General features: G+C 35.5%; 2 non-coding genes across 2 annotated transcripts; both read right to left on the bottom strand.

The window, feature by feature from the left end:
- Nucleotides 1-1915: 1915 nt before the first annotated feature.
- Nucleotides 1916-2001, bottom strand: LOC117277397 (small nucleolar RNA snoR53Y). The gene has a single exon (XR_004507681.1). It is a non-coding gene; the product is annotated as a small nucleolar RNA snoR53Y (small nucleolar RNA).
- Nucleotides 2002-2119: 118 nt separating this feature from the next.
- On the bottom strand, nucleotides 2120-2221 carry LOC117277396 (small nucleolar RNA snoR69Y). Its single transcript, XR_004507680.1, has one exon. It is a non-coding gene; the product is annotated as a small nucleolar RNA snoR69Y (small nucleolar RNA).
- Nucleotides 2222-13413: the final 11192 nt, after the last annotated feature.

The following is a 13413-nucleotide window of genomic DNA, read 5'->3' as shown; positions in this document are numbered from 1 at the left end:
ATGGTGAAAATTAACAAGAATATATTCGTCTGCAAATATGTCTAGACCCTCAACTTCAGTCACGACCAACTCCACTCACCACCACGGTCAAAAGAAGCAAACGATTAATCATATTAGTAATATAATGGCCAAATAGTTGACGGACAGTTGAATCTAACTCAAAATCATGAAGATTCCACCAGGAATCGGTCTCAATGTAGTTTATTAGGCTAAAGAAAGGGGATTTTGGGTGGAAGATCAATTAAGTAAGGCGAGGTATGTGGATAAGGTAAAAATGGGGTTTTTTATCCGACCTAGATAAATAAACACGTGTCAGACTATTATTGGTATGTTATTCCACGTGGGAAGCATTTAAAAACACGCGCTTAAGTTTTTACAACCCGGTCATGCATTGTGTTTAAAGTGTTCAATAGGAAAAGAACTAAATTAATGTGTCAAAATAAAAACTGGAACCAAGTTTAAGGGGCCGTACACCTATTTGACCAAAAAAATAAGAACTAGCTCTCCAATTTTTAAGTAATTATTGACCGGTTTAATATCAAATCTCAAGGATAGAAAGATTCTATACTTTTTTAAAAACGAATTAGATTTATGATGCGTCATTGTAGTAATAGTGTTTCACCTTTAATGACATTGTTCGATCTTCTCTAGAGGTATAAGCACTCATAAACATGATACATCTAGTTGATCATGTGGAATAAATGGCGGTAGGAGATGAGGAATTAAACATATTCTTGGACTTAATTTTATAAATGTTTAATAGAAAAGCATAACAAAATGAAATATTTGCTTAGTTTTACATACGCCATCCTAATATTTAATGCTATTTGGAGTCATAGATGTAAATACGACCAACTAAATATTTAATAAATATGCTCCCTTATCAGCTTAATCCTTTGTGCATCTTACTTTTGCTTCTAATTTGTAGGCTTAATGGCTTTCTAAACACTCATATCATTTAATTTTTTCTTTTTAATTAGGAACCGTAATTCTCTAATGGGATTTCACTGTAATTAATAATTTATATAATTCATTATAAAAATGATAATTTTATACCAAACTTATTTATGTTCTGAGCTATGATTTGTGATAATGATACTATTGGGTATTTGTAATAATTTTTAAAACTTGTGAGTATAAGTCATGTTATATATTTTTTCAAATAAAAAATAAAATATATTTTAAAAAATCATGTCCAAACACTCTTCAAACCAAACTTCACCCAAATCAAATTTTTTAAAACAAATTTGAAAATCTGTGACCAAAACGCTAGATAACTAAACTTCACCCAAATCAAATTTTTTAAAACAACTCTAAAAGATAAGATTAAACTTTTTGTGTGTGCACTTGTGTGGTACCAAACTAGCTCTCCTAAAAACTAGGTTAAATTTAAAACTATTTTTGTAATTAAAACCTTGCGTACGTAACTGGTCCGATACCATTTCTTCATTGGGTTATTTTGTTGATCATAACGATTATACAATATATCAATACCACACGCTTCTCTTAACAAATTTTGATATATGTTATTTTTAACTGATTATATTGTAAGTAAGAGTTTATATTCAATTCCTACTGTAACTCAACATGTTTCAAGAACAGACGAGCTAATGAGAACTACGATAAGGGCTATGGGAGAGGACGGTACAACATATTTATCAAAAAAAGGTAAAACTTTTCTGAAGAATGTATGGAAAAAAAGTTCTTAAATACTAGTGTATAGTTGTTTAAAACATTGTTTTTCTTAAAACATTGGAGTTATTAGCTTTAGTTAGAAAATCCGTATTGACTGGCAAAAAATAGAATTTTGATGTCTAGGCTCTACCAGAATCTTCACCCACTAGTTGATAAAATAAAACCAAATTTGAGATTGTGAAGAATAATAAAAATGAAAAAAGAAAAAGACATGAAAGAATGCTCCCTCAGATAATCATAACATAAATTCTCTTCAAAAACAAATTTCGGAATTAGCATGGACAATCTTATATCATCACAGGGAATACCCAATTTTCCAGATTTAGCACACACAAAAACACAAAATAAATTGTAAATCACAAAAGAAATTTGTTAAAAATTTAATCTTGACTTTGAATGAAGAGAAAACTAAAGAAAAAAGAAGGGCGAAGCTCAGATGTATGTGTTGGAAACGGAGTATATTCCCGGACCTTAACAAATAAGATCTCATAATGAGCTGGGAAATGTTATCATCATTGCAATCGCCCTCTATTTTACGCAATAGAACAAAAATTGAAACAAAATAAACCAAACAGAACTAACAAAAAAAACAATGAAAGGAAGAAGGAAACGGGGAAACTATCTCAGTGAGCTGCAGAGACGGTTGAAGCTATCAAAGGAGGAGGAGGCGTCTGGTTTAAATAGATTACGACTAGGGTTTCCACAGCGGCTGGTGTTCCCCAGTGGGGGCTTACCGGCTCCCGAGATAGCAGCGGCCCATTTAGTCTAAGATTGGGCCTGACTTACTTATTTCTGATAGGGCCTCTCTATTAGAGGTCGTTTTAGGCTGTAGAAATGATACCAAGTAGCCACTCTAAATGGCTACTATTTAGGAATTAGCCCGTAAGTCCTTAATTTTAGTTTTTTGAGACAAAAGTATCCTGAAATTAAAAATTTTAGCTTAAAATGTCATGATAAAATAAGTATTGGTTAATTCTAAATGGCTATCCACTTGCCCTTTATCGGCTTTGACGAGTGTGGCCTATTCCTAATATTCCAAGACAGTTTTAATTTTGAAGTATAAATCAAAACTATAGTTGAGCTCTTATTTATTCATTTTCAAATGATATTCGAGTAACACTCCAGAACATCTTATTTCAAATCAAATGACATTGACATTTGACATTATGCCATTTGAGATTCCTCGTAAAGTCAAATTCCTTTACCAAAATTGATTTCATCATAGTAAAACCGCATAAAATAGCGCGAACTATAAGGAATAACGGATCGAAGCCAAAAATTGATTAATTATGTCAGAGCACCCTTCCTAATAGAACCAAAGTATTAATTATGTCGGTTTAAAAATAAAAATATTATCAATCTCGATTTATTTTTCTTTTTGCATAGCACTGATGTCTGCTAATTCGATCAAATTATGAACTAACAGGACTAAATTAATTTATCTTGTATTTTACTTTTTGCATAACACCCCTCCTTATTTCATTTGGGTACCTTTAAGTTTTTTTTTTTTTTTTTTTGCACAACTTTTTGTTTCAAGATTTCATACACACATTTTGCACATGTTCTTCTCTTATTAATGTCAGGCCTAGATAGTTGGGTTATTTTTGTTGGGAATAAACCCCCTACAGAAATAATATTCATAGTAATAAAAGCGGAATAATAACGTAACACCGAGATACGGTAATTAACAAGAATAAAAGAGTGACAACGACACTAAGATTTTTACGTGAAAAGCCTTTTTGAATAAGAAAAAAACCACGGCCCCGAGACGAGCAACTGATATCACTATAGCAAGGAATTTTACACTTTGTAAGTCCGAGTAAAATACTCCAAAGACCACTACAACACTCAAAAGAAATAACTCTATTTTGATATTCCCACCTCACTACAATATCGCACACTCTCTATTTTTCTCACATACTACTTTCTTATACCTTGTCTGTAAAACCTCACTCTTTCTTTCTCTCTTTTGTTGGTGTGTTACAAATGGCAGCTCTCTATTTATATAGATTCTATACGCCCTACAGATGTCATCAGTGACATCAAAAGAAAGAAGTTTTCAAACTCTTCAATCTGAGCAATTCCAAAAAATACGGTGGCTGCCAATTTAGAAAAAAGACTTAGAAGTCTTTATCAAAGGAATAAAGACATTTTCTTAAATTATGGGATGGACCCATCAAATCTTCCCTCCAGTCTCATTCACCTAAAGGAGGTAACACCGGAGTTTCTAGTTTGAGTGCATGCCGACAAGTTCTTTGCATAACTCGAACTTGTCTCTTGGTACTACCTTTGTCGGCATATCCGAAGGATTCCCACTTGTATGAATCTTCTTGACATGTATAGATTCATCCTCTATTCTTTCTCGAATCTAGTGATATCTCACGTCGATATGCTTCGTCCTTGCATGATACATGGTGTTTTTGCTTAGGTCTATTGCACTTTGACTGTCACAATAGATGACATAATCATTTTGATATAGTCCAAGCTCTCGAAGGAACCGTTTCAGCCAAACCATCTCCTTTCCAGCTTCAGTAGCCGCAATATACTCTGCTTCAGTTGTAGAGAGTACAACACACTTCTGCAACTTCGACTGCCATGATATAGCTCTCCCTGAAAATGTGAACATGTATCCTGTAGTAGATTTACGATTATCAAGATTACCTGCCATATCAGCATCCGTGTAGCCCTTCAAGATTGGATCAGATCCTTCAAAACACAAGCAATCTCCTACAGAACCTCTTAGGTATCTGAGTATCCACTTGACTGCTTCCCAATGTTCCTTTCCAAGATTTTTAAGGAATCTGGTGCATACCATTGCATACATCAAGCTTCCGACTGCTGAAGAATAAGGAACTCTAGCCATGTTCCCTTTCTCCTCCACTGTTGTAAGACACGTCTTCTTGCTCAACTTTAGATGACTAGCAAGAGGTGTGCTGACTGGGCTTGGCATTCGTCATGTTGAAGCGTTCCAGTACACGTTTAATGTACTTCTCCTAAGAAAGCCACAACTTTCTGCTTGTTCGCTCTCGAACTATCTTCATACCCAGAATTTGTTGTGTTGGGACCAAGTCCTTCATATCAAATGACTTTGACAGATCTCCCTTCAACTTTGCGATCAGCCCCTTGTCTTTTCCTACAATTAACATGCCATCCACATACAACAATAATATAATAAAGTTATTCGCATAAAATCTTTTGAAGTATACACATGGATCAGAATAAGTCTTTATGTATGTTTGACTTTTCATAAATGAGTCAAACTTCATGTACCACTGCCTTGGTGCCTGCTTCAATCCATAAAGACTCTTATTCAACTTGCACACCATGTGTTTCTTTCCAGCTATTTCAAATCCTTCTGGTTGGTCCATATAAATCTTCTCTTCCAAATCTCTATGAAGAAATGCAGTTTTCACATCCAACTGCTCCACTTCGAGATCTAGGCTAGCTGCTAAGCTCAAAATTGTTCGAATAGAAGTCATTTTGACAACATGTGAGAAAATTTCATCAAAATCAATACCTTTCTTCGGTTCAAAGCCTTTAACTACCAATCGGGCTTTGTATCTAACCAGCTTGCCATTTTCATCTTTATTGAGTTTAAAGACCTACTTACATTTGAGTGGTCTTTTACCCTTTGGAAGTTCAACCAGCTTGTACGTGCCATTTTTCTGCAGAGATTCCATCTCTTCTTGCATGGCTTTCATCCGCTGGTTCTTTTCTGTATGGGACAACACCTCCTTAAGACTTTCTAGCTCCCCCTCATCACTAATGAGGACATATTATGTGGACCTGCATGACTCTACCCTTGGCCTTTCTGATCTCCTCAGAGGTTGAGGTTGTTTTTCTTCTTGAGTGGGGTGCTCCACTTGCTCAACACCATCATCAAGTTGCTCCTCCTGCTCAATAACCTCATCAGGTTGCTCACCCTGATCGGCAATCTCGTCGGTCGTACTTTCTGCACTTATGGGATAGTTAGAAGAAGAAGGAATGGTAAAAAGGTTAGGAATTATACCATTCTTTGCCTTCTCTGACATATCATCATCAGTTCCAACTTTACTTTCTCGGAAGACTACATCTCTGCTTTTGATGACCTTCTTCTTTACAATATCCCACAATTTGTATCCGAACTCTTCATCTCCATATCTGATGAATATACAGGGAACATATTTATCATCTAGCTTTGTTCTCTTCTCCTTTGGTACATGCGCAAAAAGCTCTGCAACCGAACACCTTCATATGCGAGTAAGACACCCTCTTGTTGGTCCAAACTCTCTCTGGGATATCAGAAGCCAACGAAACTGATGGACTCCTATTGATCAGGTAACAAGCTGTCTGAACTGCTTCACCCAAGAATGACTTTGGTAGTTTAGCCATTCTGAGCATGCTTCTCACCTTCTCCACTATGGTGCGGTTCATCCTTTCGGCTACGTCATTGTGCTGTGGGGTTCCAGGAACTGTCTTTTCATGTCTGATCCCATGACTTGAGCAGTACTCTTCAAATTCCCTTAAAGTGTACTTACCTCCATTGTCACTTAGGAGACGCTTTAGCTTTCGACCCGTCTCCCTTTCTACCAGAGCATGAAACTTCTGGAAAACTTGAAACACCTGATCTTTGGTTTTCAAAATATAAACCCATAATTTTCGTGAAGCATCATCAATAAACGTAACAAAATATTTGTTAACGCCCATCGATTCAATTTCCATTGGACCACAAACATCATAATATACTAAATCAAGTATATTCAATTTTCTTTCAGACGATGTCTGAAATGAGACTCTATGCTGCTTACCAAATAAACAGAAGTCACAAGGCTTTACCATTGTACATTTGGCATAAGAAATGAGTGATTTTCTGGCAAGAATCTGCAATCCCTTCTCGCTCATATGACCCATCGTTCTGTGCCACAAATCTGCAGATATCTCATCTTGTGCCGCGTTCAATTCACCTTGGCATATTTCTACATTTGTCCTGTACAACGTGCCACGAGAACCTCCTTTTGCAACCACCAATGATCCATTGGTGAGTATCCACTTTTGATTTGCAAAATATTTCTCGTATCCATCTTGGTCTAAAGCAATTCCCGAGATCAAGTTCATCCGCAAATTAGGTACATGTCGCACGTCCTTTAGAACCAATGTGCATCCGATATTTGTCTTGATACAAATGGCACCGATCCCCGTAATCTTTGAGTAACTTGTATTACCCATTCTCACAGTGCCAAAATCACCTGCTACATATCTACAAAAAAGATCTCTTACCGGTGTGGCATAGTAAGATGCTGCTATATCAACCACCCATTCCGACTATGGACCTGATAAGTGCATGCATTCTTCTTCCTCCTTTATAAAGAGGACAACATTATCATTGTTTTGCACTATGGCGGTTGTTTTGTCGTCATTCTTCTGGCCACTAGTTTCACCTTTGCCCTTCCTTGGATTTGGGCAATCTCTTTTGAAGTGACATGGTTGATCACAATTGTATCAATTTCTAGCTCTTGATTTGGATCAGTTCTTAAACTTCCCATGAGCTCCGGATCTACCATAGTTGCTCGAACTCCTTTGATAACTCCTGCCTCTACCTTGTGTGATGAGAGCATGTCCTTAATTTTCAGGCTTCTTTTTCATCTTCTCATTGAGTAGAAGAGTCGATGTGATATCTTTCAACTCAATGGTAGTCTTACCGTGCAGGATGGTTGTTGCCAAATTATCATACGAAGATGGCAACGAGTTCAACAACAAGATAGCTTTATCTTCTTCCTCTATTTTCACTTTGAGATTGGCGAGCTGTGTGATTAGTCCGTTAAACACATTTAAATGTGATAAAAATTTCGTACCTTCACTCATGTGTAGGGCGTATAGCTGTTTCTTCAGGTATAAATTATTTGTCAGTATTTTGGACATGTAGAGGCTTTCCAACCTTGTCCAAATACCATGTGCGGTGTCTTCATCAATGATGTTATTTACCACATCATCTGATAAGTGCAACCTGATTGCACTAGCAGCCCTTTCATCCAAGTTAGCCCAATCCTCAGCTTTCATGGTATCAGGATGTAACACCTCGGAAAATTTCGAAGTACTTAAGTGTTAAGCCCGGTAAAGTTTGCAAAGAAAATAATATTTCTACGGTCCATTATGCGACCGTAGAACCACTCTGCGGACCGCATAATGGCCGCAGAGTGAGGCAGTTAATTGGGTCAGTTGGAAACAACTATGCGGTCGACTATGCGACCGCATAACTGTTATGCGGTGCATTATGCGGACCGCATAGTGACCGCATACACAGACAGTTCTTTTGGCTATTTTATAACCAATTACGCGACCGATATGCGGTCAGCATATTGGATATGCGATCGCATACCTTGTTCCGGAGCTCCATTTTTGAGTTTTTAAAACCCGACCCTATTTCGTTAAATACACTCTTTGGGCTATTTTTGAGACATAATCTGATATTTTAGAGTGAGAGCGAGTGACCTAGAGTGAGAAGGTGTTCTTCAATAATTGTTTTTTAATTCTTGCTCAAGTTTTGGAAGATTAAGAAGGGAATTTCACTAGGTCTTCATCCTAGAGGTAAGATTCTACACCCTAAACCCTAATTTCAAAATTTTCTGAAAATGGATAACTAGCAAGATAATTTTTGGGCATGAGAGTTGTTTATTTTACATGCATGTGTTATCAAAGGGTGTAAGAAGATTGTTGAGCTAAAAATGGTAAAGATTGGGTTGTGGGATAATGGAATTCTCCATAAAAGGACCTTGGAATCTTAATGCACACTTAGTGTTTGATAAAATGCTCAAATGAGCTCGAACCATGATCACCTTCCTAATTTTGATTCAATTTGTTATATTTCTACAATAGATTGAAGTTGCTAAGAGTTCCAGAATATTTAGAGTGTAAGGAAGCTCAAGTGAGGTATGTTGGCTAAACTCTTATCTTAGAATTGATTCCCATGATATTCATGTAAATTATGTAAGTCCCGAGTGATTCATTATGAAATTGGCTATTCCGAGTTAGATTGGGTTGAAAGATATATGTTCAACAAGCATCCCAAATGCTTTATTCATATTATGTTACCAATTGAGGATGTGTTAAAATATGGGCTGTGCATTAATAATGTTTCGACTTTAAGTCAAGTTCAAATGAAGGCTATTATGCCAAATTTTGTTAAATATCTCTATGTGCATTAGACTCTAAATTGCTCACATATGTACTACACACATTGATTTGAATTGTATTTGTTGTTGATGATGATAATGATATTTGAAATTGATAAGGTGAGCATAAAATACTAAATATGGCCAACGTGCCAAGAATGATCTTATAATTATGGTCACTAGTGCCAATAAAATGAAAAGATGTGAAAGTATTATGAAATGTACGATGATTGATATAAAAAGGTTGATGTCTCATATAAGACAGTCTAGCCGGTCGGGCCGTAATCGGACACCATGCCGCACACATGGTGGTGATTGTGCTGGAAATTGTAATTGAAATTGTGATTGTGGTCGATGTCCCTAATGGATAGCCTAGCCGATCGGGTCATGATCGGACTCCGTATTAAAGACGGTGGTATTGATATTGAGAGAAATTATAGTTGATGTCTCTACTGAGATAGCCTAGCTGATCGGGTCGTGATCGGACTCCGTGCTAAGAGTGCGGTGGTACTGGTTTTCTGAATAATGGTATTGTGAATAGTGGCATTGATATGGTGACTAATGGTATTGGTATTGTAGACAATGGTATATCGATACTAAAAATCTCCCAATGTGAGATATGAAAATTAATTTGAACACTGTCTTGATCCTAAATTGAGGTTTGATGTTAATTAAGGCTTTCATTGATATTATGATAAACTTATTTGTATTATTTGTCATTCTATTTAGAGGGTATTTAGTTATACATACTAGTGCTATTCGACAGTACTAACGTCCCTTTTACCGGGGGCGCTGCATCTTTCAACGGATGCAAGTGGTTCCACAGCAGGATATATTGGTCAGTGATAGCAGTGCACCTTCTTCCCAGCTGACTTGGTAAGCCCCACTTCATTCCGAGGTCATGAATCTTTTGTACTTTGTGTATTCTATTTGAGGTATAGTCGGGGCCTTGTTGCCGACATTATCATTGTACTCTTCTTTATCTATAGAGGCTCCGTAGACATAGTGTGGGTTATGTATTGGTGTTGGAAAAGACAAACTATGCTATGTTGTGGTTGTATTACTTGTCCATTCGAGACTTTAAAAATGGTGAAACTTATGATAAGAAATTGGTAATTGCAGGCATGATCACTTTATTATTTAATTAAGGAAAACATATATTCTCTTTATTCATGAATGAGTTTGGGTAGAAGGAATCTAATAGGCTTTCTCGGTCAGGTTCACTCGGTTGAGCGCCGGTCGCGCTCCTCGATTTTGGGGCGTGATAGCTTTTTGGTTTCAGTATCTAGTATCTTGTGTAATCCTTATTGGATGAGAAGATCCCTCATCCTTCTTTGCCATGTTGAAAAACCGTTTTCTCCATTGAATTTTGCTACCTCGTACTTTACTCTGGACATATTTTCTTTTCACCTAGTACTGCCGACAATGAATAGTACTTGTGTGAGTGAGCAGAACCTATGCTCTGATACCAGTTGTTGGGAATAACCCCCCTACATAAATAATATTCACAGTAATAAAAGAAGAATAATAACGTAACATCGAAATACGGTAATTAATAAGAATAAAAGAGTGACAACGATACCAAGATTTTTACGTGAAAAATCCCTTTTGAATAAAGGAAAAACTATGGCCCCGAGACGAGTAACTGATATCACTATAGCAATATATTTTATACTTTGTAGGTCCCAGTAAAATACTCCAAAGACCAATACAATACTCAAAATAAATAACTCTATTTTGATATTCCCACCTCACTACAATATCGCTCACTCTCTATTTTTCTCACATACTACTTTCTTATACTTTGTCTGTGAAACCTCACTCTTTCTTTCTCTCTTTTGTTGGTGTGTTACAAATGGCTCAGAAGCTCTCTATTTATAGAGATTCTATACGCCTTGCAGATGTCATCAGTGACATCAAAAGAAAGAAGTTTTCAAACTCTTCAATTTGAGCAATTCAAAAAAAACAGTGGCTGCCAATTTAGAAAAAAGACTTAGAAGTCTTTATCAAAGAAATAAAGATATTTCCTTAAATTATGGGATGGACCCATCAATTTTTACACTGAACTTCAATACACAAATGGTTAAGAGTACCACGTTTCCTAAAATCAACTTAGAAATCCATAATAGAGGAGCATAATAAATGATCATTTGATATTCATTTGGGAGTGTTAACTTAGCAAAACACATATGCGGCCCCTTAAATTTGGCACCAAAATTCATTAAAACACTTTAACTTAGTCATATTTCATTTAAACACTCCAACTACATTTTAATTGTTTCACCTAAATATAATTTTGATAACTCTAAGCAAAGCTTAAGTGCATGAATGATACTTGCCATTGACATGACAATTAACACCACTAACAAAAAGACAAGTCAGCAAAGGAAAAAAAATAAAAATGGAAAAAGAATCATGTATTATTTCTATTTTTTCGTTTTCTTTCTCTTTTACCTTTTTTTTTGCTTAAGCCGTCGATCACATTATCAAAAATTTTCATGGCCTTGCTACAAAATTCCATCACTAATTGAGAAGCCCGTTGCTCACTTCTCCCCCACAATGCCACCACCTAAACACTTTAAAAAAACCCAGATTTGAATTGAAATTCAAGAACAAAATTGCCCATAGAAACTCCAATAACCACATCAACCATCTATAGGTCAAAATCAACCAACCCACATCTATGAAATTCAAGAACAAAATCAAGTGGGAATGAAAACAGAATAAGATAAGCTCCAAATTCGAAATTTGAAGTTTAAAGCTTTGAACTCGAGTGGGTGTTCATGGAGCTTTTAAGTTTCAACTTTAATATTTAACTGATATAATCAGCAATAATATGAAATTTCTAATTTTTCTTAAAGCTTCAAATTTTCGAAGAACCGGGTAACAACAATTTCAAACTGATGTTACCAGAATTCATCATCGAACAAAGCAACATAAATGGAGGGGCCAACAATCTTCTCTTTCTATGCATTTTATTTTGTAAAAAGTTTCAACACATAGATTATGTCATTATCAAGCTAGCAAAATTCCTACAAAATTTAAAAGATTTTTGGCCTATTTTGCTTCAAGACAATGGAGGAGGAAGGGGAATAGTGGTGGAGGAGGGAGATGGATGAGAATAGTGACAGATGAGTTGTAGCAATAGGCCAGGGATGATGGTGATGAACTTTTGGGGAAAAGGGGATATAAAGAGAGAAGGAAAATATTATATCATATCCAGTCACGCGCCTAGGAGTCGTGAACTATAATCTTTTTGCCACAATAATGTTTTGTGTTTAAATGGTACTGTTGAAATGTAGTTGAAGTATTTAAATGAAACATGACTAAGTTGAGGTGTCCAAATGAATTTTGGTGCCAAGTTTAAGGGCCCAATATATATTTGGCCGCAAATATTCATAAATTTTAGTGTCAACACGTTCTCCGGAAATATGCATAATTTAGATATTCAAATTCTACAAAAGAAGTACGCTTGGATGCATTTCTCCTCATGTTAAAACAATGAAAATGCACTTTTGAGAATCTTAGAACAAGATCACATAGTTTCACTCTCGGAAAAATTGATGATGCTCAGATGCTCTGTTTCTTAGTCATAGACTAACGCGAATTTCACTCCAAACCACAATGACTCACTTATTTCTTATTGAACAATGATCAGAGACTTAAAATATATAAGAGACATTTGCATATATATATATATATATATATATATATATATATATATATATATATAAACCACAATGACTCACTTATTTCTTATTGAACAATGATCAGAGACTTAAAATATATAAGAGACATTTGCATATATATATATATATATATATATATATATATACATACATACATACATATACAGCCCCGCATACTGTATTGCACTTACATAATCAATTTTTTTTACTTTTTATCTGCATAAATAATATATAAACCATGTATAAAAGGTGTTTATACATATTTTTACACTGTTATACAAAAATTGAAATTCGTATCTAACTCACGAAATTCCATCTAAAATAGGTCCAAAACGTGGATCTCATACTCTAGGATGAGCTTCACCCAAATAATTTCACCAATATTAATTATCGCACGTTCAATTTTTTTTGACCAATATACATCTTCTTTAAATTTGTACCAAAAAATTCAAAAATTAGAATAGGCTCCTAATCTCAGCTAAACCATAACACAATTTCAATCTTGAAGAAGCTTCAACAAAAATCAAGAACCCAGATCTCCTGATTTGACCTCACCAAATTCGTTCTTAAACAATTGCAAACTAGTCCCAAACGAATCAAATCTCCAGATTGAAACTTCTTGGACAATTATCAGCTAAGTTCAATAACACCCATTCGATTTTGAGCATGATTCTTTTATAAAATTTTCAGATCTGAAAAGCTTACAACTCTCCCAAATTTAAGTTTTTATTTGGATACCAAGATTTTGACTTCGTAGAAACCTAGAACATGTGGCAAGTTGTCACGACCCATTTTCAGAACAAGCCGTGGCTGGCACCCGATCACTAAACTTGACCGAGCGAACCATCTGCGCTTATCAAATCTATTATAACTTCAAACTT

Source organism: Nicotiana tomentosiformis, chromosome 1 (assembly GCF_000390325.3).
Source record: "Nicotiana tomentosiformis chromosome 1, ASM39032v3, whole genome shotgun sequence".
Lineage (NCBI taxonomy): Eukaryota > Viridiplantae > Streptophyta > Magnoliopsida > Solanales > Solanaceae > Nicotiana > Nicotiana tomentosiformis.
The sequence above is the reverse complement of the archived record's forward strand: the minus strand, read 5'-3'. Positions and strand labels throughout refer to the sequence as shown.